Source organism: Rutidosis leptorrhynchoides, chromosome 4, assembly GCF_046630445.1.
Source record: "Rutidosis leptorrhynchoides isolate AG116_Rl617_1_P2 chromosome 4, CSIRO_AGI_Rlap_v1, whole genome shotgun sequence".
NCBI lineage: Eukaryota > Viridiplantae > Streptophyta > Magnoliopsida > Asterales > Asteraceae > Rutidosis > Rutidosis leptorrhynchoides.
The window spans coordinates 454,304,554-454,331,841 of record NC_092336.1 but is presented as its reverse complement, the minus strand read 5'-3'; the positions used below and the strand labels follow the sequence as shown (position 1 = coordinate 454,331,841).

The 27,288-nt window shown below is 32.1% G+C and overlaps 1 pseudogene; it reads right to left on the bottom strand.

The window, feature by feature from the left end:
• Window positions 1-448: 448 nt before the first annotated feature.
• The window catches only part of LOC139842187 (probable protein phosphatase 2C 44), a 61,969-nt pseudogene continuing 35,129 nt past the window's right edge, over window positions 449-27,288 (bottom strand).

The following is a 27,288-nucleotide window of genomic DNA, read 5'->3' as shown; positions in this document are numbered from 1 at the left end:
TAGGTCTTACTATGTATAACACTTATACAAACCAAAAAATAAATAAATTATAAAAAAGAAAGAAAGAAAGAAAAGAGTACAAAGAACATGTGATTAAGAGGGGAGTGCATTTTACGCTCTATAAACAAATGCTTCTTTGCATGGCAGTATATTATATAGAAGATTTTAATATTTACTTACCCAAATAACCATCTAAACCAATATAAATATGAGAGATCGATTTGGTAAAAAGAAAGAAAGAAAGAAAAGAGTACAAAGAACATGTGATTAAGAGGAGAGTGCATTTTACGCTCTATAAACAAATGCTTCTTTGCATGGCAGTATATTATATAGAAGATTTTAATATTTACTTACCCAAATAACCATCTAAACCAATATAAATATGAGAGATCTATTACCAAATCGCATCCGTTTTCTGAATATGGACCAAGTAGAAATGATGTGGTGGTCATCCGAATCGAATAACAATGCAAGAGATATCATCTTTGCTTTTTCTTGCAAATGCCTCTGTTGTTAAATGCTTCGCTGAATCGCTGCTGCTAGGGGGTCTTTGACGGATTTTGCAACCTCAATTACCTCATGGTTGCTCATCACCTATACAAAAACATAGTAATGTAAGCTTTGATAAATTTATTTAAAATGAAAATCGGGTAAACAGGTCAAATGGCTCAAAAATCAACCAAGGTGTATTCGCAAAGCATCAGAACTCCTAAATCATTTTCTTTCAAAAAACAAGAATAACACAGGTCATTTTTAGAAGATTTTCAACGATTTGAAGCAAAACAACAAAGGTAGGTCCGGACCAACCCACCCGTTTTGATTCAATACCTGCTCGCACAGTTAACTACCTGTATTAGGAGTGGTTCAAGCTTGTAAATCTTATTCATAGAAAGTGTGCCACCATTTCAGACTCTATATTAAAAGTAAAAACTCTAGAAAATAAGATAGCTCGATTTACCCGATATTATTAATGTAATGGAAGAAGATAGGAAATTTATATATTTTCGAACATATAGTATGAAACATATAATTCTAAAAAGGAGTTAACAACTGACCTTCCATAAGCCATCACTTGCCAATATCACAAGCTCTATGGTCTTATGTCGGGTTCTGAACTTAGATGTGGTTTAAGGCTTTAGTCTCCAAATGCATGAGCAACAGCAAGTTGACCGTTGACTCAAGGTACATCACCTACAGAATAAATGACGTATTCAACTTATTACTTAATTATGACATGTGTGATAATAAACTTGTGTGATACTAAAGTGTTTGTAATAATATTTAACGCACAACTTATATAGAAAACAAAATATATCTTAAAAGAATTGGACAAGAAGTGGCCCAGGCCACTTAACCCAGTCCATACAAAGTTACCAATCGTTACCTTCTTACCCCTTACATCCGTGACCCGCCCGTTTTGTCACTTCGAATTTTTTACTAAACATAATGCTGCATGCTTAGAATTGAAATTCTTTGGACAAAGTTACCTTGAAGATTAGTTACAAATCCACCCTGTTTTTCAATCCTTCTCCATTCTACGTGCGGTTCATGGTCCATCGTAAGTTAATTGGCTGATCCTCTCTCACATAAAACAGATCTGGAATCTCTTATATTTGCCACCCACATATATTTACCATCCAACTATTGCTTTTAGTGCAGTTGAATCGCCAGGTCCTAATTGGCCAACGTTCTCAAAGAATGAAGATAGCAGGGCATTGGCGTATCATCTATGGAACTCAGTAGACCAATCTTTTTTGTTTTGTGAAAGGTTGTTGATGTGATGATGCCTAATTGATGTGCGTAGAGGTGTATACAAAATAGTTTATATTTTACTAGAAAATACTATTAAATACGATACAATTTTACACAAGTTATTTATTTATTTATAAAGTGGATATACATAAACCTTGCTACAACACTTATAGGCAGTGTACCTAATCGTACAGTAGTGTAGTTTTTAGTAAGTCCGGTTCGTTCCACAGGGATCTTAGCCAAGTTAAACGCTATATTTTTAAAACTATAATTGTAAAAATACAAATATATATATAAGTAGTATTATTATTATAAAAGGGGGTTTTTACCGTTTAACGACCGGTTTGTCAATTTTTAGTGTTTTAGCGTAAAGATAAATGACAATAATAGTGCGTAAAATAAATAACGATAAATAAAATAGCGATAATTAAAAGTGCAATTAAATATGAAATAAATAAAAGTGCGATAATTAGAAGTGCAATTAAATATGAAAATAAAGGAATTATGCTTATTTAAACTTTCGTAATCATGATGTTTGACGTGTTGATTTTAGTTTTATTATCATGGGTTAATTGTCCTTTGTCCTGGATTATTCAATATGTCCGTCTGGTTTTTGTCCATAACAGTCCATCAGTCATAAATATAAAGTGCGAGTATCCTCGTCAAATTATCCTTATATCCGAAGTCAAATATTCCAACTAATTGGGGACTTAAACTGTAACAAGGTCTTAATACTTTGTTTAATAATTACACCAGGATATCGACTGCGTGTAACCCAAGGTTTTAATACTTTATTAACAATTACGCCAAGTGTCCTTGTACATAATTCACCCCTGTTTTAATAAATTCATTAACTATTAATCCATTCCCGTGTCCGGTCAAATGAACGATTATTAGTACTTATAAATATTCCGCCCATCGTGTCCGATCGAGTTTATATGGTTATTTATAGGTACGTCTAATTGTAAATCTTTATATTAAATTAACAAATTATCATTTAATTAAACAAATATAAAGCCCATTAATAGCTCATAGTCTAATTTCCACAAGTGTCGTTCTTTTGTCCAAACCCCAATTATGGTACAAAACCCAATTACCCCGTCTTTAATATTTTAGCCCAACATCACGATTACTTCAGCTTAAATAAGCATAATAATAACTTAGTTACAAGACATTAATTTAAAAAGGAGAACATAACTTACATTGATTATTTATCGCGTAGTATTACACGGACAGAATTTCGATTTTAAAACCCGTAAAATAAACGTTACGCTACCCAAACTTGTAGAAATGTAACCACTAAATTAACTTACTCCTACTCCTAAAACTAAATTACATAAAATAAAAATTAAAAACTGAATTTGAAAATATAAAAGAGTGTGTTTGAAGCTCGAGCACAGGCCTGGTATTTATAGCATTTTGGCCTGCTACAGTAACCCATGCGATCGCATGGGTTTTATGCCTATTTCCCATGCGATCGCATGGCCGCCAGATCCAGCTCACATATTTTTTGTACACTAGCTTGTCGATATATTTAATAAATATATATAATATATATATAATTTTATATAATTATATATATATTATATTATATTCTTGTGCATAGTTGACTCGTAATTTTGGCTCCGATGTTTCGTACGTTTACGCCCGGTTTATGTCTCGGTTCCGGTTTCTCGAACGTCTTTTCGTACAATTTAATATCGTGCAATTTGCGTTCCGCGACTTGCGTTCTTGTTAATCTTTAGACGTTTTTTTTCAATAAATTAAACCACTTGGAGTGTAACTTGTACGTTTGAGCATTTTGGACGTTTTCACCTTTTAAATCTTCGTTTTCGACTTTAAATCTTCGTTTTCGAGCGATCTTCGTCTTTCGCCTTCACACTTATTTATTTTAAACAATTACAACTAAAAATAAAATAATTACAACTAAAAACTTTACATATTGGGATGATATTGCGACTAAATATATGTTCATTTGGAGCACTATCAAATATTCCCACACTTGAGCGTTGCTTGTCCTCAAGCAATCCAGAACTTGAAATTAAATCACACGAATCACTTCTTTATTCTTCACACTTTATACATTAGTGATTTTGATACGGCGGTATAAACAATGATAGTAACGATGTGGTTTACAGTCCCACATGACTATAAAAATTTAGATCCTTAAGGAAATTGGATCTTTATGAAAACATTTGATCTTTTGAAAATTCAAGCTAGGTTTTACCGTAGACAGGTTTTCCGGAATAACCCTTCACCGGTGTTTGCAAAATTATTTTTGTGGGTTGTGGGTTTCAAATTTTAAAATTTTAGCTCAAAACTTATGGTTCCACTTGCTAACCTTGTATTAGGAAAGCAACACGTCCAGTGTACTTGTTCCGTATATTACCTTTCGGTAAACGACCGTCCGGTTGTAAAGGAAAGCGATGAACAAGCAACTGTTAAGGCGATGTCTAATGACATGCGTACGATTATGGTCTAAAACGTGTCGGATGCAATTACTATCCTTGGTAGGAGCAATAGTAAAGATCACCCTATAGTTTTTCGGCCTGGCACAAGGTCCTGTCTTTGACCATGCTATGCAACCACCATTCTTACGGTTGACACCCGATTTGGTTCAGGTGACCTAATGAATTCCATGTGAATTCCTAGGATTTTACGTTCAATGGTAATGAACGCATTAAAAATGGGTTTTCAGAAAACAAATCGGTTTTAGTTTTGATCAAAATATTTTCTCGTTCAAGCTCGAGTTTAGATATCATTGAATTCCATGAGTTTGAGTTCTCAATCTTTAAGGTCAATCTCAAGGATTGAGTAATATCAGGCTTAAAAGCTGATTTTTAATCTTTAAGGAGATTATCCTTACTGGGGATCTGATTCATTATTCTTATCCAGCTAATTTGCACGGCGCCCTCCCCATTTTACGAGACAGATCCTCTCATGGTTAGGATAAGTCTGACCACTTGGCGACCCTGTTTGATGCTGAGGTCCGTGGATTTCCTGCTGATTTTAGAGATGACTTTTCTAGATTTTTCGTCAACCTACAACTGGTCTGGACGATAACTTCTTGACCTAAATCAAGAAGCGCGTGTCTTTTTCTGAAGACTTTACTTCCTATAATGATGGAATTGATTCATCGTGTAGATCCATCTTTCTCATATATTTTTATTACAGTAAACTGGGTAAAACTGATTAATATTGTCCAAAGCAAAAGCACCTGCAATAACTTTACAGAAACATGTGATAGATAGTTTTTAATTGAATAACTTGGTACATTCTCCCCACACTTGGCTTTTATTTGTTTCTTTCTTTGCCTTTTTATTCTTCTTTTTTCCATTTTAAATGAATTCAAGCATTTTAGGGTGTTTCTCAATTTATGTCCTTTCCGAGGTAACGATAATTTCGGTATTAACACCTAGTTTTCATCGTTCATAAATATGTATAAACATGATTTTGAATTCATTTATTTGAAAATTTTTAAAATTTTCACAAAATTTGGCAAATAAACCAAGTATAAACCCGAGAGAATTTATAACCCTTCCCCACACTTGTGATCATGCAATGCCCTCATTTGCATGAAATCAGACTATAATTATAAATTCATGAGGGTGATTAGTGTAGAAAAGTGATTAAAAATACCGAGTTTGCAATTACTAAGGTCGTCGAATGATAGATGGCGCGCCTCATCGTTCATTCCTTCTTGTTTTATCACACATGTTTTTCTTCAAAAACGGTTGCTTTTCTGAACTGTTTGCTAATCTTTGAAAATGCGTCTTTTACCCTTACTCATCATGCATGTTTATTAATGAGTTATGCACTAACCCGAACCCCTAATTTAACGTTAAGTGGGGTTAGACTTTCCCATACTTAGCTGACGACATGTGAAGTCGGTAGAATAAGTTCCACGAATTAGAATAGTGAGCCAGTTATTTATATCTCGGGTGGTGTATAATATATCAATGGGTTTAAAGTTTAGACCCACCCTATCATCACTACTTAATTCTTTTTTAAGTGTAGCTTTTAGTAAATGGATATGTCTCTTTTCTGGTTCTTGGTCAAATGGATCGATATACACCGACATACATATTTCTATAGGGTGGACAATTCCTAACATTTCCTTCCGTTTATTCTTGGGATCAAGGTTTTCACCTCTATTACCCAATTGGGTGAAATTCGAGGTGTCAATATCTATTACAGCTTGTAGTTCATCTTTGGTAGATGACTTGTCTATTGAGAATATTGGGTTGGAAGGTTGTGGAATGGTAAATTTCGGGATCGAAACAAATTCTTCTTCATTAATGCTACTTATCGGTCCCACCATTTTGGTCTCGGGGGTAAAATTTTTAACGTTATCGTTTTCCCAAGAGTACCAATTTGTCACCCTTACTTCTTCTTCTTCATCCATTGATGGATCATTGATTTCATCGGTAGAGGTTAATGTGTCGATATGTTGTGAAATTGGTAAAGCTGAATAAAAAGTATCATCGGGATAATTGGTGATTTCGGAGCTCTCGAATTCATCAAAATTCGATGATATGAGATTTTCTTGCACAATACTCCTCAGATCAACAGGTGTGTAATCTGATAGAGTTTCAGCTTGCCAATTTACAAACTCTCTCATTTGTTCATTTTGAGCATCGAGTTCTTCGAGTTTGATTTTCATATAATCTAAAGAATTTTCAGGCACATAATTTTTCTCGTCTTCTGGTTGTTGAGTTTGGATATATTCTTGGGAATAATCCCAATTAGAATTGTATTCCTCATAATCATTCCATTCAGGTTCCATGGGGTGCATAATTTTCCATAGGAACGTAATAATAACATTCCCATGTTGAGTGATAATCTCCACAGATTTCACAACCAGTTATTGTTTCGTCATTCGTGATCCAAGATTGACCGAACGAATTGTCATCAACACCCGTTTGAGAGTATTGATTAAATTGATTTCGGATGTCATAAAGAGTTTCCAAAATATTCTCGAGATTTTCCATAATGCGTTTATTACCAAATTTTAGCTACAATGTGGTGCATTTACTAATTATCATATTAGTTATAAAATAATATAAAAAATTATATAAGTTATCAAATTAATAGACTTTTCTGATTTTGCCCACGTTTCGAATAGCCAATAGATGCAGCAGGTAGCCAGGACCCTTTAAATCGGAAGCCCACAACTTGCCACTAACAAATCCAACCATTACTACGAACTAGAAAATTTGAATGTCTATCTATTTAACTGCTTAAAATAATTTTTTGTTTTGAAATTTTAGAGAAGAAATAGAAAAAAATTCTAAGTCCTAAAAACTAGAGCGTCGAGAAATAAGAAAGAAAAAGAGCGCGTCGAAAAATAAAAGGTCAAAAAATAAATGTCGAAAAACAAACAGTCGAAAAATAAAAATAAGAAAATAAACGTCGAAACTTAGTATTCTAAAAACTAAATCTAAAAAAATTTACGCCTAAAGGTATTAAAGCTTAAAAGGAATTCTATATCCAAAACGACAATAACTTAAAAAGTACTAAAATCTTATAACGGCGTCGCAAAATTCTAAAGCATCTAAATCTTAGTCTAAAGAAAAAGCACTTAAGGGATTTTACGGCAAAGCCTAAAAATCTAGAAATAAAAAATAACTATGGCAAAAACTATGACTTAAAACTAAATACGAACGAAAAATACAAATATTACGCTAAAACAAATAAAAAGATACAAAATATAAAAATAAACTTAAAGTTGTAAAAAGTATAATTTTTATAAAAATGTTATTTCTATATTAATATTTTATAAAACTATTAATTTTATATATTAATTAAAACTAGATTAAAACTAAATAATACAAAATAATAATAAAACTAAAACTAAATATTAAAAATTAATTAATTAATAAACCCTAATTAGGGTTAATAATATTAATTAAAATTAAATTAAACCCTAAACTTGTCGGCTGAGATTACCAGGCCTGTCAAATCAAGTCATACGATCGCATGACTTTTGCGTTATAAATCCATGCGGTTGCATGGAGTAGGGTTTCGGGCCAGGTGTTGGGCTGCTACAGTTCTCGGTCCGATTACTTTATATATATATATATATATATATATATTTTTTTTTTTTCTGTTTTATATTTAATTTTCAGTTTTTATAAAATATTTATATAAATAAAAACTTATATTTTAAGAACTAAAATAAGAATAAAGAAACTTTATAATTTTATATATATTTAACAAACTATTAAAAATATATAATTTTTGTTTTTGTTTTTATATTTTTATATTTTTAATATTTAAAACGTATTTTTACAAAAGCATATTTTTACAAAATTTTTTATTTTATTTTATATATAGCGTTTCGCTTCCGGCATTTAGGGAGTTGTCCCTGGCAGCGGCGCCAAAAATACTTGATGTGCGTAGAGGTGTATACGAAATAGTTTATATTTTACTAGGAAATACTATTAAATACGATACAATTTTACACACGTTATTTATTTATTTATAAAGTGGATATACCTAAACCTTGCTACAACACTTATAGGCAGTGTACCTAATCGTACAGTAGTGTAGTTTTTAGTAAGTCCGGTTCGTTCCACAGGAATCTTAGCCAAGTTAAACGCTATATTTTTAAAACTATAATTGTAAAAATACAAATATATATATAAGTAGTATTATTATTATAAAAGGGGGTTTTTACCGTTTAACGACCGGTTTGTCAATTTTTAGTGTTTTAGCGTAAAGATAAATGACAATAATAGTGCGTAAAATAAATAACGAAAAATGTGACAACCCGGAAATTTCCAACCAAATTTAAACTTTAATATTTATATGTTTCTGACACCGGAAATTTCCAACCAAATTTAAACTTTAATCTTTATATGTTTCCGACACGATAAGCAATATTTGTTAAGTTAAATTGCAAGAATTTTAAACTATGTTCATACATTCATTCAACCTCGACCAAGTTCCAACGATTCACGAACCATTCAACGAATATGATTATATATGTATATGTGTATATATATTATAACTTGAAACGTAAACAAAATATTAGATTAAATACTTTATATGATTGTATCTGTTTCAAAATATTTATCAATGGAATTAGAAGATAAGATCAAATGATTGAATTATCAGATATATTGAATTATGATTACAAGTCTCTGTTGAAAGGCCCACGTTGATTTGAGAAATCTTTCCGTTTTAACAATATTCGGAAAATGGTAAAGTGATTTATAAATAAGAACAAATTGTCAATCATTGAGAACTAGACAAAGGATAGTGGAAGATTGAATCTCATAAAGACTCGATTGATCTATTTAGTTTCAAACGTACAAAAACGTTTTCAATTTAAAAAGAACTTTATTATTAAAACGTATATAACTTTTATAAATATCTAGAACCACTTTTGACAACTCATTACTTAACTAGTATGATAAAGATAATGATATTTATATTTTATTTTATTAAATATATATAACGATTTAAATTAATATTATATATATTTATACGTGTATTATACGTACATAGTTTTATACTTTTACTATACTTAAACTTTACCTTTACTTTATTTTTACTGTACTTTAACTTTAATAATTCACTTTAATAATTCATACTTTAATAATTCACTTTAATAATTCATACTTTAATAATTCACTTTAATAATTCATACTTTAATAATTCACTTTAATAATTCATACTTTAATAATTCTCTTTAATAATTTAAAAATCTATTATAAATAGAATTCAATAGGTTTCATTATTTCATAGAAACTTGAAAATATTTTTCTCTAAACTCTCTCAATCGATTTACATATATATATATATATTTACTCTGTATTATTTCAAGATATTATTAGTATACATAAAATATTACGACGGAATTATGGGTTATAGCTATGGAGGAAAATATTATGAGTGATTTCGAAATTGTTTTTCGAGTAGGATAGGATTAAGGAAATTATGGGTTATAGCTATGGAGGTGATTGAGTATGGTTCATGGGTATGCTCGTGAGGTCAATATAGTGTCTATCATTTCCGTTGCGTCTACGTACCTTTCCTGCAATATTGAATCTCAATATTGATACGTGAGTACTCATAATTTAACTTTTACATACTAATAGTGTATCCCTGACTAGTGCTCGAGTATTTAGGATTATGCATGCTTGTACTTTTGATATTGCCCTTAGACAGGTTAGGTTGAATCTTGAATTAGTTACACTTGCGGTTGAGATAAGGTATAAGATATGCATGTCCTTGGAAAGCTAGCGAAAAATTAAGAACTTTTCCTTTAGATATCGAATGGTTTCGATGAACGGATTAGAAGTTATAATCAATTGAATTTTCGATATTTTTATTAAAAATGATTATTATTATTATCGTCGTTTTTATCGTCGTTCTAGTTTTATCTTATTATTATCATTATTATTATCTTTATCAATAAAAGGGATTTATCATTAAAAATTGTTATTTTTATTATTACTATCGTTATTATCGTTAAAGTTATAATTAGTATTATTATTATTATCCAATTATTATTATTATTATTATTATTATTATTATTATTATTATTATTATTATTAGTATTATTATTATTATTATTATTATCATTATTAATATATATATATATATCATTATTTAAAAATGGTTATTGTTATTGTTATTATTATTATTACTATATTATCATTAAGATAATTATTAGTATTATCGTTAATAATGTTATAGTAACTATCATTATTAATATTAGTGTAATTAAAACAAATATTTGTAACACCTAATTATTTTGATTACTATTATTATCATTATTATGAACACGATATAAAAGACGATTAAAAGCTATTAAATGAAACGATTAGGAAATAATGAGTAAGAGTATCATGATGAAATTAAAATATTATAAGATATTGATTTAGATAAAATTATCGTTCTTATTATTTTTATCATTACTATTATTATTAAAAGTATCGTTAGTATTAAAACTATCATTTTAACAAAAATTATCATTTTAATAGAAATGTCATTGTTACTATAAAATATCATTATTATTATTATTTTAAATAGAATTATTATTTTAAAGATAATATTAAAAATTATCGTAAATATTAAAGTTATCATAATTAGAATTATCGTTTTATCATAATGTCATCTTAGTAATTATAAATATTGATATTTTTATAATAATAATTATTATTACAAAATAATACAACTTTTACTTACTATCATTATAGATATTATTTTATCAAATAAATATGTGATACAAACATATTTTACTACGTGTAATAACTTACTTTAATAATACGTATCATATTATCTTTATGATATTAAATGAACCCTATAAATTTTATTACTTAATATATATAAAAGTATATTTTATTATATAAATGTAATATAAAATTTTATTTATTAATAAATAAATTATATTATTTACTCTAATAAATCTTTTAAAAATATTTAAAAATATAAAATGACGATATTTAAACTATATATTAATCATGTATAGATTTTTGGAAATTATTTTGAGTCATATTTACTTTTGTTGACTTTTGCATATTAGTCTCGAGCATTAGGATTGTGGTACACTATGACTTGACCTAATTTGTTAGACAAATATTGACCAACACATAAATATATATAATTAATTTAGGTTCGTGAATCCGAGGCTAACCTTGCACTTGTTCAATGACGTTATATGTATTTTTACTACGAAATACAGTATGGTGAGTTTCATTTGCCTTTTTACCCTTTATATTTTTGGGACTGAGAATACATGCGCTTTTATAAATGTTTGATGAAATAGACACAAGTAATTGAAACTACATTCTATGGTTGAATTATCGAAATCGAATATGCCCCTTTTTATTAAAGTCTGGTAATCTAAGAATTAGGGAACAGACACCCTAATTGACGCGAATCCTAAAGATAGATCTATTGGGCCTAACAAACCTCATCCAAAGTACCGGATGCTTTAGTACTTCGAAATTTATATCATGTCCGAAGGAGGATCCCGGAATGATAGGGGATATTCTTATATGTATCTAGTTAATGTCGGTTACCAGGTGTTCACCATATGAATGATTATTTTTGTCTCTATGCATGGGACGTATATTTATGAGAACTGGAAATGAAATTCTTGTGGTCTATTAAAATGATGGAAATAAATGATTATGATAAACTAATAAACTCACCAACCTTTTGGTTGACACTTTAAAGCATGTTTATTCTCAGGTGTTAAAGAAATCTTCCGCTGTGCATTTGCTCATTTTAAAGATATTACTTGGAGTCTTTCATAGCATATTTAGAAGAACGTTGCATTCGAGTCATTGAGTTCATCAAAGATTATTATTAAATCAATTTATAGTTGGATAGTGGATATTATGAAATGGTATGCATGCCTGTCAATTTTCGATGTAAAGAAAGTTTGTCTTTTAAAAACGAATGCAATGTTTGTAAAATGTATCATATAGATGTCAAATACCTCGCAATGTAATCAACTATTGTGAATCGTTTATAATGTATATGAACGGGTCCTTTCAGTTGGTATCAGAGCGGTGGTCTTAGCGAACCAGGTCTGCATTAGTGTGTCTAACTGATAAGTCGATAGGATGCATTAGTGAGTCTGGACTTCGACCGTGTCTGCATGTCAAAAGTTTTGCTTATCATTTTGTGTCAAAAATTAACTACTTATCATCCTCAGGAAATTACCTGCTTATCATTTTTAGTCTAAGACACGTCTTGCTGCATTGATTGCATGAATAGTGTATAGACAAAAATTCATATCTTAGCATATCTGCTAAATCATATCTTATCGTATCTGTTACTTTAAACTTTGCCTGACATATCCAGCAAAGTCCTCCGTAATCTACGAAATCTTTTGATATATATATATATATATATATATATATATATATATATATATATATATATATATATATATATATATATATATATATATATATATATATTCTATGTAATTACAATACCATCCGTTAGCCAAAATCATTTCATATCGGGAAAAAAAAATCCTTTATCCAATCGTACGAAATGGAATTCGTCATCAGTTCAAGTCACTCAGATTCCGAAATGGAATCCCATTCAAGCTCCGAAAGCAGTGTGACCGGAATAGATCAACCAATCAGTCATCACCTATTCTGGATGAATTGGGGATGGGTTCGTAGCCTCCTCAATTATTGGAGACAAGAAGAAGGTGATCCCTTCCATCCAACACATTGCCCTCTTGACGAAGAAACTGAAGCACTTACCGGCGAACCTGTCCGAAACACCATTTTCTCGCTCATTTCCAGAGTATCTCGTCACGATTATATATTACATCAAATTTTAGATTTTATTTATCCGCTCGTCCGAACCAACAATCACCCCGGTGTAATAGAAGAAGTCAACGAGCTTCGCGCTCGGGTAGTGGCTTTGGAGAATATGGTGCAGAGATTACAAACACCAGCAGCAGCATCAGCAGCATAATCAGTACCACCATCATCAACACCAACAGTACCATTACCACCTCCAACCACAACCGCGTCGTAAACCTCAACTTCACAATCTGTCCCACGAGCTTCAATGTCATACGCACCATAGATACCAAGGAGTACCAACAACAATAATTGACGAAGTATTAATTCATAACTTCATTGGAGAAACATTCCGCGGCGATTATGTAATCTCTAAAGTCTTAGAGATTATCTAATCTAGCCCTAACCATAAATCAGTTAAGCGAACCAAAATGATAGAAGGAAGAGTAGAAACCCTGACAAAAATGGTGTGTGATTAACAAGCTAAGCTTGCTTTACCAACAGCATCAACAGTACCGTCAGCGTTACCAGCATCGTCAGTACAGTCAACATCCGAATCAACAACACCGATAACATCAGAAACTCCGTCAGTTCAAGAATCACTGTGGACATCATTACGAATCAATAACGTGTATATTGTATCAACGAGTTATGAAGAATTAACTCATTCCCTCTGAAGAAATTATATGTATATGTATATGTATATATATATATATATATATATTGAAATAAATCTTTCCGTGCTAAGCTATTGTGTGTGAATCTTAACTACTCGGTTAATTCATATTACAAATATGCAATAATGTACGTCCTTCGACCGCATCTTAACCAGCGTTAACTACAATCTCTGTCGCAATTCAACAAATTCCAATTCATAATAAATCAAGTATATATTTGATTTTACACTTTCATCATCGATGTACCCGAAACTTTTCAGATAACATCATTCGTACTTTGCGAAATTCACAAGAATTCCACGAACCGAACATCATACATCAACAAATAACGAAGTATTGATTCATAATTTCAATGTCATTAAAGAAATACTGCGTAAAAGTTATGTACTTTTTAAAGCCTTTAGGGATTATTCAATTCTAGTTTCAACCGTAAATCAAATGAGTTTAATTTAACATTAACTCATTAACATCTGAAGAAAATATACATATATATATATTTTCATAAAGACTGTAGTAAAATTCTTTTGTACAAAATATTAATTGTGAAAATTTTTTAACGGGTAGGTAATACCCGAGAGATATATAAATTCACAATTAATATGTTACATTCTTCGAATCTGATTCAGCAAATCATCCATTATACTCCCTACTTTCACAACAATATACATTCTTTTATAGAAATCAAAACAACCATACTCATTCAAAATTTAATTACATATTCTGATTTTGAAATCTCAAAATTCAACTTGAGATATGACCAAAATCATCACTCTTAGATCCTTACATCTTTCACAAGCTATATTTTGACTTCAAAACTGTGTTAGAACATCAAATGTATGTTAACGATTACAATCTGTGTTCAAACCCTTCGAAAATTTCTGAAGACACTTCGAATGATGAGCAATCGAGATGATGATCCAACCACATGTTACCCACAGTTATGTACCCGAAAAACTCTTGAAACCAAAGTAAAAGTTTAAACAACGTATCTGCATCAGATTCTTTGGCATTTATTAGCAAAAATAACTTTGCGACTCCTATTCAAAGTAGCCAGTTTTGTCACAGCTCCAGCAAGTCAACTTCGACTTTTCAGTCAGACTAACCTTATTATAACCTTGAGATATACACCATCGTTACCAGGGAACCTTTTATATTCCACCACATTATTAGCAGATGTACCAATAACTTCATTACCCTTTGACTTTAGCCTCTCCAAAAAGTCATTATAATTATTCATTAAAACCCCATCATTTACTCATTCGCATCTTGTAATGAGAATTGCCATACAAATCATTGGGAATTAGCAATCAGTATTTTGAAATCTCGCAGCATGTCTACGCCAACAGTTATATGTGTATATATAACGTCTATCTTCTGGACTTAATTTGAATGTGAAGTTTCTGAAAAACACTCCGAACTACGAATTGGTTCTCCAAAAATGGAAAAAAAAATGCTGATGAAGCAGCAAAAACTATAAACGACTTTAAATGGTAAAAGCTGGATGATAATGATGAAGTGTGTTGGCAAAGCGCAGGAAAAGAGAAGTTTTGGAACTGGAAAACGGATTGAGAAAAGTAGGAAGGAGGCTGTGGACAAATTACAAAGACTGAACCTGACTTCAAAGGATCTAAATGATTCAGTACCTACTGAAGTCATTAACGAATACCTTGCTCCTGACTCTAAACCCCTGCGGACAATATTCTTCATCATTATCTGATATTAGAAATTCTAAAATATCATCATATCTTTCATTATAAATATCCTCCATATTTCTGAAGATATTTTCTTAATTTTTCTTATTTCAAATCATTTACCTCTTCGCGCTATCTGTATTACATCATAAAAAAAACTATTTTAGTTTCTAAATTCTGAAACATTCAAGTTTAAAATAGGAATATTTTGAAGTAGTGTTGGGAACTGAAGAATGAATTAGTATAATATAATGACACTTGATCAATGTGATTATATTACAGTAAGTCATACTGAGTTTCTAAATAGAACGTGATGATTCACAGATCATAACATCATCATGTGCCATGTTATACGACTCTTGTATTATATTTAACCTCTAAAATATCAAGAAAATATTTCTTGATGATTCGACCTTTTCCATGGTATTCTAGTAATTTGACAAGTCAAGATCGTGCCATCACAATTTCCTTTATAGAACATTAACAATGTTCATTCCGAAATTCATATTTGTGAATTCTGGACCATTACAAGCGGTGCTTAATCGCAAGAAGAAGAAACGAAAGGACAAAACTCCGAAATAGAAATTGGGGTATAAATTGCAGCAAATAAAAGAGAGTATTAACTGTGAATGATAATGATTATAGAAGACAGAAGCAGAGACTTTGAAATAAAAGGGAACATATAAATCCCAACGACAAACCAGAAATTATAAACTATATATATCGATGCATATAGCAATATAAAGACACGAGAGAACTAGAAACACTATAAACCCAAGAGTATAGTAGAAGTAAATAGATTCTTCCGGCGGTAGATGAAAAAGAAGAATGACCGATATGAAAGTTAGAAGTATATCGAGAATCAGAACTGGATGGAGCATATTGATGAATACTTTAAAATCTGAGTTGAGGGGGAAAGAATAGAAGGTGATGAAACATGACTAGGAACTTAGAAATCCACAGATTTAACTCACACAATGGCGGAATAAGTGAATCAAACCCTCTAGTGAATAGGTTAAGTTTTTTTTGATTAATTTAGTCAAACCACAACTAAATCAAGTGTGATTAGATCAACACCTAGAGCTATTATTCACCACCTGGGTGATTTGGACTGAGAGAGAATCGGAGGAGCTCACTAGATCTGAGTGTGTGTAACAAATGAGAGGCTTAACCTAAAATGAAGAACATAAGACTTTATATACCCCTGCTGTTGACTCACCCATACGATTCATTCATCACACGTACGAGTTGGCTTCATCAGTCGTACGGGTGATCACTCACTCGTGTCTTCTCATTTAGGTTGTAATTGTGACTTAGCTCAGCATCAACCGTGCGTATGAGCCTTTCAGCTGTACTAGTGAGGCTTCACTCGTACGTCTGACTAAGTCTATGAAATGTCCCGTTCTTATTGATTAAAAACGTTCCATATTAATTGATTTCGTTGCGAGGTTTTGACCTCTATATGAGACGTTTTTCAAAGACTGCATTCATTTTAAAACAAACCATAACCTTTATTTCATCAATAAAGGTTTAAAAAGCTTTACGTAGATTATCAAATAATGATAATCTAAAATATCCTGTTTACACACGACCATTACATAATGGTTTACAATACAAATATGTTACAACAAAATAAGTTTCTTGAATGCAGTTTTTACACAATATCATACAAGCATGGACTCCAAATCTCGTCCTTATTTAAGTATGCGACAGCGGAAGCTCTTAATAATCACCCGAGAATAAACATGCTTAAAACGTCAACAAAAATGTTGGTGAGTTATAGGTTTAACCTATATATATCAAATCGTAACAATAGACCACAAGATTTCATATTTCAATACACATCCCATACATAGAGATAAAAATCATTCATATGGTGAACACCTGGTAACCGACATTAACAAGATGCATATATATAAGAATATCCCCATCATTCCGGGACACCCTTCGGATATGATATAAATTTCGAAGTACTAAAGCATCCGGTACTTTGGATGGGGTTTGTTAGGCCCAATAGATCTATCTTTAGGATTCGCGTCAATTAGGGTGTCTGTTCCCTAATTCTTAGATTACCAGACTTAATAAAAAGGGGCATATTCGATTTCAATAATTCAACCATAGAATGTAGTTCACGTACTTGTGTCTATTTTGTAAATCATTTATAAAAGCTGCATGTATTCTCATCCCAAAAATATTAGATTTTAAAAGTGGGACTATAACTCACTTTCACAGATTTTTACTTCGTCGGGAAGTAAGACTTGGCCACTGGTTGATTCACGAACCTATAACAATATATACATATATATCAAAGTATGTTCAAAATATATTTACAACACTTTTAATATATTTTGATGTTTTAAGTTTATTAAGTCAGCTGTCCTCGTTAGTAAGCTACAACTAGTTGTCCACAGTTAGATGTACAGAAATAAATCGATAAATATTATCTTGAATCAATCCACGACCCAGTGTATACGTATCTCAGTATTGATCACAACTCAAACTAAATATATTTTGGAATCAACCTCAACCCTGTATAGCTAACTCCAACATTCACATATAGAGTGTCTATGGTTGTTCCGAAATATATATAGATGTGTCGACATGATAGGTCGAAACATTGTATACGTGTCTATGGTATCTCAAGATTACATAATATATAATACAATTTGATTAAGTTATGGTTGGAATAGATTTGTTACCAATTTTCACATAGCTAAAATGAGAAAAATTATCCAATCTTGTTTTACCCATAACTTCTTCATTTTAAATCCGTTTTGAGTGAATCAAATTGCTATGGTTTCATATTGAACTCTATTTTATGAATCTAAACAGAAAAAGTATAGGTTTATAGTCGGAAAAATAAGTTACAAGTCGTTTTTGTAAAGTTAGTCATTTCAGTCGAAAGAACGACGTCTAGATGACCATTTTAGAAAACATACTTCCACTTTGAGTTTAACCATAATTTTTGGATATAGTTTCATGTTCATAATAAAAATCATTTTCTCAAAATAACAACTTTTAAATCAAAGTTTATCATAGTTTTTAATTAACTAACCCAAAACAGCCCGCGGTGTTACTACGACGGCGTAAATCCGGTTTTACGGTGTTTTTCGTGTTTCCAGGTTTTAAATCATTAAGTTAGCATATAATATAGATATAGAACATGTGTTTAGTTGATTTTAAAAGTCAAGTTAGAAGGATTAACTTTTGTTTGCGAACAAGTTTAGAATTAACTAAACTATGTTCTAGTGATTACAAGTTTAAACCTTCGAATAAGATAGCTTTATATGTATGAATTGAATGATGTTATGAACATCATTACTACCTTAAGTTCCTTGGATAAACCTACTGGAAAAGAGAAAAATGGATCTAGCTTCAACGGATCCTTGGATGGCTCGAAGTTCTTGAAGCAGAATCATGACACGAAAACAAGTTCAAGTAAGATCATCACTTGAAATACGATTGTTATAGTTATAGAAATTGAACCAAAGTTTGAATATGATTATTACCTTGTATTAGAATGATAACATACTGTAAGAAACAAAGATTTCTTGAGGTTGGATGATCACCTTACAAGATTGGAAGTGAGCTAGCAAACTTGAAAGTATTCTTGATTTTATGTAACTAGAACTTGTAGAATTTATGAAGAACACTTAGAACTTGAAGATAGAACTTGAGAGAGATCAATTAGATGAAGAAAATTGAAGAATGAAAGTGTTTGTAGGTGTTTTTGGTCGTTGGTGTATGGATTAGATATAAAGGATATGTAATTTTGTTTTCATGTAAATAAGTCATGAATGATTACTCATATTTTTGTAATTTTATGAGATATTTCATGCTAGTTGCCAAATGATGGTTCCCACATGTGTTAGGTGACTCACATGGGCTACTAAGAGCTGATCATTGGAGTGTATATACCAATAGTACATACATCTAAAAGCTGTGTATTGTACGAGTACGAATACGGGTGCATACGAGTAGAATTGTTGATGAAACTGAACGAGGATGTAATTGTAAGCATTTTTGTTAAGTAGAAGTATTTTGATAAGTGTATTGAAGTCTTTCAAAAGTGTATAAATACATATTAAAACACTACATGTATATACATTTTAACTGAGTCGTTAAGTCATCGTTAGTCGTTACCTGTAAGTGTTGTTTTGAAACCTTTAGGTTAACGATCTTGTTAAATGTTGTTAACCCAGTGTTTATAATATCAAATGAGATTTTAAATTATTATATTATCATGATATTATCATGTATGAATATCTCTTAATATGATATATATACATTAAATGTCTTTACAACGATAATCGTTACATATATGTCTCGTTTAAAAATCATTAAGTTAGTAGTCTTGTTTTTACATATGTAGTTCATTGTTAATATACTTAATGATATGTTTACTTATCATAGTATCATGTTAACTATATATATATCCATATATATGTCATTATATAGTTTTTACAAGTTTTAACGTTCGTGAATCACCGGTCAACTTGGGTGGTCAATTGTCTATATGAAACATATTTCAATTAATCAAGTCTTAACAAGTTTGATTGCTTAACATGTTGGAAATATTTAATCATGTAAATATCAATCTCAATTAATATATATATATATAAACATGGAAAAGTTCGGGTCACTACAGTACCTACCCGTTAAATAAATTTCGTCCCGAAATTTTAAGCTGTTGAAGGTGTTGACGAATCTTCTGGAAATAGATGCGGGTATTTCTTCTTCATCTGATCTTCACGCTCCCAGGTGAACTTGGGTCCTCTACGAGCATTCCATCGAACCTTAACAATTGGTATCTTGTTTTGCTTAAGTCTTTTAACCTCACGATCCATTATTTCGACAGGTTCTTCGATGAATTGAAGTTTTTCGTTGATTTGGAGATCATCTAACGGAATAGTGAGATCTTCTTTAGCAAAACATTTCTTCAAATTCAAGACGTGGAAAGTGTTATGTACAGCCACGAGTTGCTGAGGTAACTCAAGTCGGTAAGCTACTGGTCCGACACGATCAATAATCTTGAATGGTCCAATATACCTTGGATTTAATTTCCCTCGTTTACCAAATCGAACAACGCCTTTCCAAGGTGCAACTTTAAGCATGACCATCTCTCCAATTTCAAATTCTATATCTTTTCTTTTAATGTCAGCGTAGCTCTTTTGTCGACTTTGGGCGGTTTTCAACCGTTGTTGAATTTGGATGATCTTCTCGGTAGTTTCTTGTATAATCTCCGGACCTGTAATCTGTCTATCCCCCACTTCACTCCAACAAATCGGAGACCTGCACTTTCTACCATAAAGTGCTTCAAACGGCGCCATCTCAATGCTTGAATGGTAGCTGTTGTTGTAGGAAAATTCTGCTAACGGTAGATGTCGATCCCAACTGTTTCTGAAATCAATAACACATGCTCGTAGCATGTCTTCAAGCGTTTGTATCGTCCTTTCACTCTGCCCATCAGTTTGTGGATGATAGGAAGTACTCATGTCTAGACGAGTTCCTAATGCTTGCTGTAATGTCTGCCAGAATCTTGAAATAAATCTGCCATCCCTATCAGAGATAATAGAGATTGGTATTCCATGTCTGGAGACGACTTCCTTCAAATACAGTCGTGCTAACTTCTCCATCTTGTCATCTTCTCTTATTGGTAGGAAGTGTGCGGATTTGGTGAGACGATCAACTATTACCCAAATAGTATCAAAACCACTTGCAGTCCTTGGTAATTTAGTGATGAAATCCATGGTAATGTTTTCCCATTTCCATTCCGGGATTTCGGGTTGTTGAAGTAGACCTGATGGTTTCTGATGCTCAGCTTTGACCTTAGAACACGTCAAACATTCTCCTACGTATTTAGCAATATCGGCTTTCATACCCGGCCACCAAAAATGTTTCTTGAGATCCTTGTACATCTTCCCCGTTCCAGGATGTATTGAGTATCTGGTTTTATGAGCTTCTCTAAGTACCATTTCTCTCATATCTCCAAATTTTGGTACCCAAATCCTTTCAGCCCTATACCGGGTTCCGTCTTCCCGAATATTAAGATGCTTCTCCGATCCTTTGGGTATTTCATCCTTTAAATTTTCCTCTTTTAAAACTCCTTGTTGTGCCTCCTTTATTTGAGTAGTAATGTTATTATGAATCATTATATTCATAGATTTTACTCGAATGAGTTCTCTGTCCTTCCTGCTCAAGGCATCGGCTACCACATTTGCCTTCCCCGGGTGGTAACGAATCTCAAAGTCGTAATCATTCAATAATTCAATCCACCTACGCTGCCTCATATTCAGTTGTTTCTGATTAAATATGTGTTGAAGACTTTTGTGGTCGGTATATATAATACTTTTGACCCCATATAAGTAGTGCCTCCAAGTCTTTAATGCAAAAACAACCGCGCCTAATTCCAAATCATGCGTCGTATAATTTTGTTCGTGAATCTTCAATTGTCTAGACGCATAAGCAATCACCTTCGTTCATTGCATTAATACACAACCGAGACCTTGCTTTGATGTGTCACAATAAATCACAAAATCATCATTCCCTTCAGGCAATGACAATATAGGTGCCGTAGTTAGCTTTTTCTTCAATAACTGAAACGCTTTCTCTTGTTCATCATTCCATTCAAATTTCTTCCCTTTATGCGTTAATGCATCAAGGGTTTTGCTATTCTGGAAAAGTCTTGGATGAACCTTCTGTAGTAACCAGCTAGTCCTAAAAACTGGCGTATGTGTTTCGGAGTTTTCGGGGTTTCCCACCTTTTAACAGTTTCTATCTTTGTCGGATCCACCTTAATACCTTCTTTGTTCACTATGTGACCGAAGAATTGAACTTCTTCCAACCAAAATGCACACTTTGAAAACTTAGCGTACAATTCTTCCTTCCTCAATACTTCTAACACCTTTCTCAAATGTTCACCGTGTTCTTGGTCATTCTTTGAGTAAATAAGTATGTCATCAATGAAAACAATGACAAACTTGTCAAGGTATGGTCCACACACTCGGTTCATAAGGTCCATGAACACAGCTGGTGCATTAGTTAAACTAAACGGCATGACCATAAACTCGTAATGACCGTAACGTGTTCTGAAAGCAATCTTTGGAATACCATCTTCTTTCACCCGCATTTGATGATACCCGAAACGTAAGTCAATCTTTGAATAAACAGACGATCCTTGTAGTTGATCAAATAAGTCGTCGATTCCCGGTAGTGGATAGCGGTTCTTGATGGTAAGTTTGTTCAACTCTCGGTAGTCGATACACAACCTGAATGTACCATCTTTCTTCTTGACAAACAAAACAGGAGCTCCCCACGGTGATGTGCTTGGTCGAATGAAACCACGCTCTAAAAGTTCTTGTAATTGGCTTTGCAGTTCTTTCATCTCGCTGGGTGCGAGTCTGTAAGGAGCACGAGCTATTGGTGCAGCTCCTGGTACAAGATCTATTTGAAATTCAACGGATCGATGTGGGGGTAATCCCGGTAATTCTTTCGGAAATACATCGGGAAATTCTTTTGCAATGGGAACATCATTGATGCTCTTTTCTTCAGTTTGTACTTTCTCGACGTGTGCTAGAACAGCATAGCAACCTTTTATTATTAGTTTTTGTGCCTTAAAATTACTAATAAGATGTAGCTTCGTGTTGCCCTTTTCTCCGTACACCATTAAGGGTTTTCCTTTTTCTCGTATAATGCGAATTGCATTTTTGTAACAAACGATCTCTGCTTTCACTTCTTTCAACCAGTCCATACCGATTATCACATCAAAACTCCCTAACTCTACTGGTATCAAATCAATCTTAAATGTTTCGCTAACCAGTTTAATTTCTCGATTCCGACATATATTATCTGCTGAAATTAATTTACCATTTGCTAATTCGAGTAAAAATTTACTATCCAAAGGCGTCAATGGGTAACTTAATTTAGCACAAAAATCTCTACTCATATAGCTTCTATCCGCACCCGAATCAAATAAAACGTAAGCAGATTTATTGTCAATAAGAAACGTACCCGTAACAAGCTCTGGGTCTTCCTGTGCCTCTGCCGCATTAATATTGAAAACTCTTCCGCGGCCTTGTCCATTCGTGTTCTCCTGGTTCGGGCAATTTCTAATAATGTGGCCCGGTTTTCCACATTTATAACAAACTACATTGGCATAGCTTGCTCCGACACTACTTGCTCCGCCATTACTCGTTCCGACACCATTTGTGTAACGACCCGGATTTTTCCAATCGTTTTATACTTATGAGATTAATATTTACATAAATTAAACCTTACCAACATGATAAGCAATCCAAATTATTGAGACTTGTGTTTTTGAAAAGAGTTTTACATAACGTTTGATCGTCCAATTTGACCGATGATATCACGAACTATATAACATACGATAATTATACGTTTGTGTATATATATGTATTTATATATATTTAACATGATCTAAGGATGGTTTAACATCTCATTATGTACTAATGACAATGAGTTATAAGTATATTTTGAAACTACTAACTTAAGTTTTCAAAACGATAACTATATGTAACATTCTTTGATATATATACTTATAACTTTTAATGCTTATACATGTATCGTATATATAATGTATTTAATCACTTTTTAAGGACTTAAATACATAAAACAATATAAGTATATTCACAAAAGATAGCTATATTTGAATTCTCATTCCGTTTCCTCAAGATTTCTATACGTATATCTAGGGTATATGTACCCGTATCATACCCAACTTCTATATGTATTTACTATTGGTATATACACATCAAATCAACATCCTAATCAACATTATTACTGCCCTAGATATGAGGTAACTAGGATTTGTCAAGTAGCATGAATTATTAGTAAGAAAACAAAATTAGGAATCCTTTTCTTTCTTTATAAACTAAAAACGTTTTTATGAATGAACACCATTTCTTCACTCCATTTTCTCATACCTACACCCTCATTTCTCTCTAAAAATACTCCTAACTTCATACTTGATCATCTCCAAGCATTTTCCCCATCATTTAGCTTCAATTACAAGCCTTAAACACCATAAGAAAACTCTTTCAAGAACATATCAAAATAACCACCCATTTGAAGAAGTATACTTCCAACCTTTTGATCTAACTCCACCACTCTTTGATTCCAAGATTTTTTATTATCTCTTACAGTAACTTTGTCCAAGTAACTTGAGGTAGTAACCTTGTTCGATTCATAATTATATAGCTATCTTATTTTATGTTGTAAAATTTTAACAACAAGAACATAGTTTGAATGATTTCAAACTTGTTTGCAAACTAAATAGATCCTTCTAACTTAACTTTTAAAACACTTCAAGACCTGTAATATATCATAATGATATGCTAACTTAACAATATATAACTTGGTTTTACAAAGAACACCTTAAAAACTGAATCTACGTCGTCGGAGTGCAACCGGGGGCTGTTTTGGGTTGGATAATTAAAAACCATCTTGAACTTTGAATTGGAAGTTCATGTTCTGGAAAAATGATATTTCTTATGAATATGTTAGCACATAAAAATTTCATGGTTTAACTCAAAGTGTAAGTATTTTTAAAAAAATGATCATTAAATGTTGTTTTTATGATGGAAAATGATCACTTTCATAAGTTTTACCAAAGTTTGACCTATAACCTGTGATTTCGAATACAAACTAAGGTATTTTCAGTTCATATTCTTAAAATATAACTCGATCCAAGGAAGTGGCAAGTTGAACCAACAAAAACGGAGTTGTAATGAAGAAACTATGACTAAAACAAGATTGGGTATCCGAAGCTAGTTTAGCTACGAAAATATTTGGAGATAAAGTAAATTAATCATATCTTTTCTAATTAATTTAATATTTTATATATAATTACTTATGATTTGATTTTATATATTTCAGGACCACCCGTAAACAACACGAGAAGATTAATCATAAGTCCTCATGATTGTACGCAACACGTCATTTGACAACACGGTACTTTATGTACGCAACACGTCATTTGACAACATGGTACCATGGGTCGAGATTAATTCTGATCAATAAAAATACGATGGGGTCTTTATTTATTTTATTGAGCAACTAATTGTGGACCACTAACATCGGACTGCTAACTACGGACTAAGAAAATATTAAAAGTATTAAAAGTATATATATATATATATATATATATATATATATATATATATATATATATATATATATATATATAATGATTACTTGAAAAAAAAATATGTTGATATATTATATATATATGGTTAGGTTCGTGATATCTATCGGAGACCAAGTCGAGTTAAATACCTTCAAGGCAAAAGTGAGTATATAGTCCCACTTTTAAACTCTAAATATTTCGGGATGAGAATACATGCATTTTATGATTTACGTTATGGACACAAGTGAAAAAAAAAATATATTCTACGTTGAGTTGTACCACTGGCATACTTCCCTGTAGCTTGGTAACTACTATTTACATGTGGTATTGTAAACGCGAATCCTGTTGATAGATCTATCGGGCCTGACAACCCCAACCGGACTGGACGACCAATATTCAACGGTTGCACAGTACTTCGTTTCGGTGACTACACTTGGTACAGTGTAGTGAGATTTCATAATAAAGGGAATATGCGACGTTGATTAAATGTTAAGTATGGTTATCAAGTGCTCAACAACTTAGAATATTTTTATTAAAACGTTTATATATGAAATCTTGTGGTCTATATTTATAACGCTGCTAGCATTAAACCTATATCTCACCAACTTTATGTTGACGTTTAAAGCATGTTTATTCTCAGGTTCCTAGAAGTCTTCCGCTGTTTGAATATATGTTAGAGAAACCATGTGCATGGAGTCATACATGTTTTATTCGAGGAAGCATTGCATTCACAAAATCATCACCGTGTATTTATTTTGACTGCATTGTCAACGAAAGTATTCTTGTAAACTGTTATTTACGGTGATTGTCTATATGTAGAAATCATCAGATGTCGAAAACATTGAATTTTAAATATTCATTTATGGTATATCTTTTCAAAAGAATGCAATGTTTATAAAACGTATCATATAGAGGTCAAATGCCTCGCGATGTACTCATATGTTATTGTATTCGTCCCTATGGATTGGGTCGGGTCGTTTCATGTGGTATCAGAGCAGTGGTCTTAGCGAACCAGGTCTGCATTAGTGTGTCTAACTGATAAGTCGTTAGGTTGCATTAGTGAGTCTGGACTTCGACCGTGTCTGCATGTCAAAATTTTGCTTATCATTTTGTGTCGAAAATCATCTACTTATCATCTGTAGGAAATTACCTGCTTATCATCTTAAGTCTAAACGTGTCTTACTGCATTCATTGCATGAATGGTGTATAGACAAAATTCATATCTTAGCATATTTGCTAATTCATATCTACGCGTATCTGTTACTCTAAACTTTGTCTGACATATTCCGTAAATCCCTCCGTAATCTATGAGATCTTTTGTTCTATATATGTGGATATTCTATATAATTAGAATACCACCCAATAGCCGGAAAATCATTTCATATCGAAAAATCCTTTATTCAATCATATGAAATGGAACTCGTCACTAGTTGAAGTCCCTCGGATTCCGATATGGAATACCACTCAAGCTATGAAAGCAGTGTGACCGGAATGGATCAACCAATCAGTCATCATCTATTTTGGATGGATTGGGGATGGGTTCGTAGCCTCCTCAATCATTGGAGACAAGAAGAAGGTGATCCCTTCCATCCACCAAATTTCCCTCTTGACGATGAACCTGAAGCACTTACCGGCGAACCTGTTCGAGAAACCATTTTCTCTCTCATTTCCAGAGTATCTCGTCACGATTATATACTACATCAAATTCTAGATTTTATTTATCCACTCGTCCGAACCGA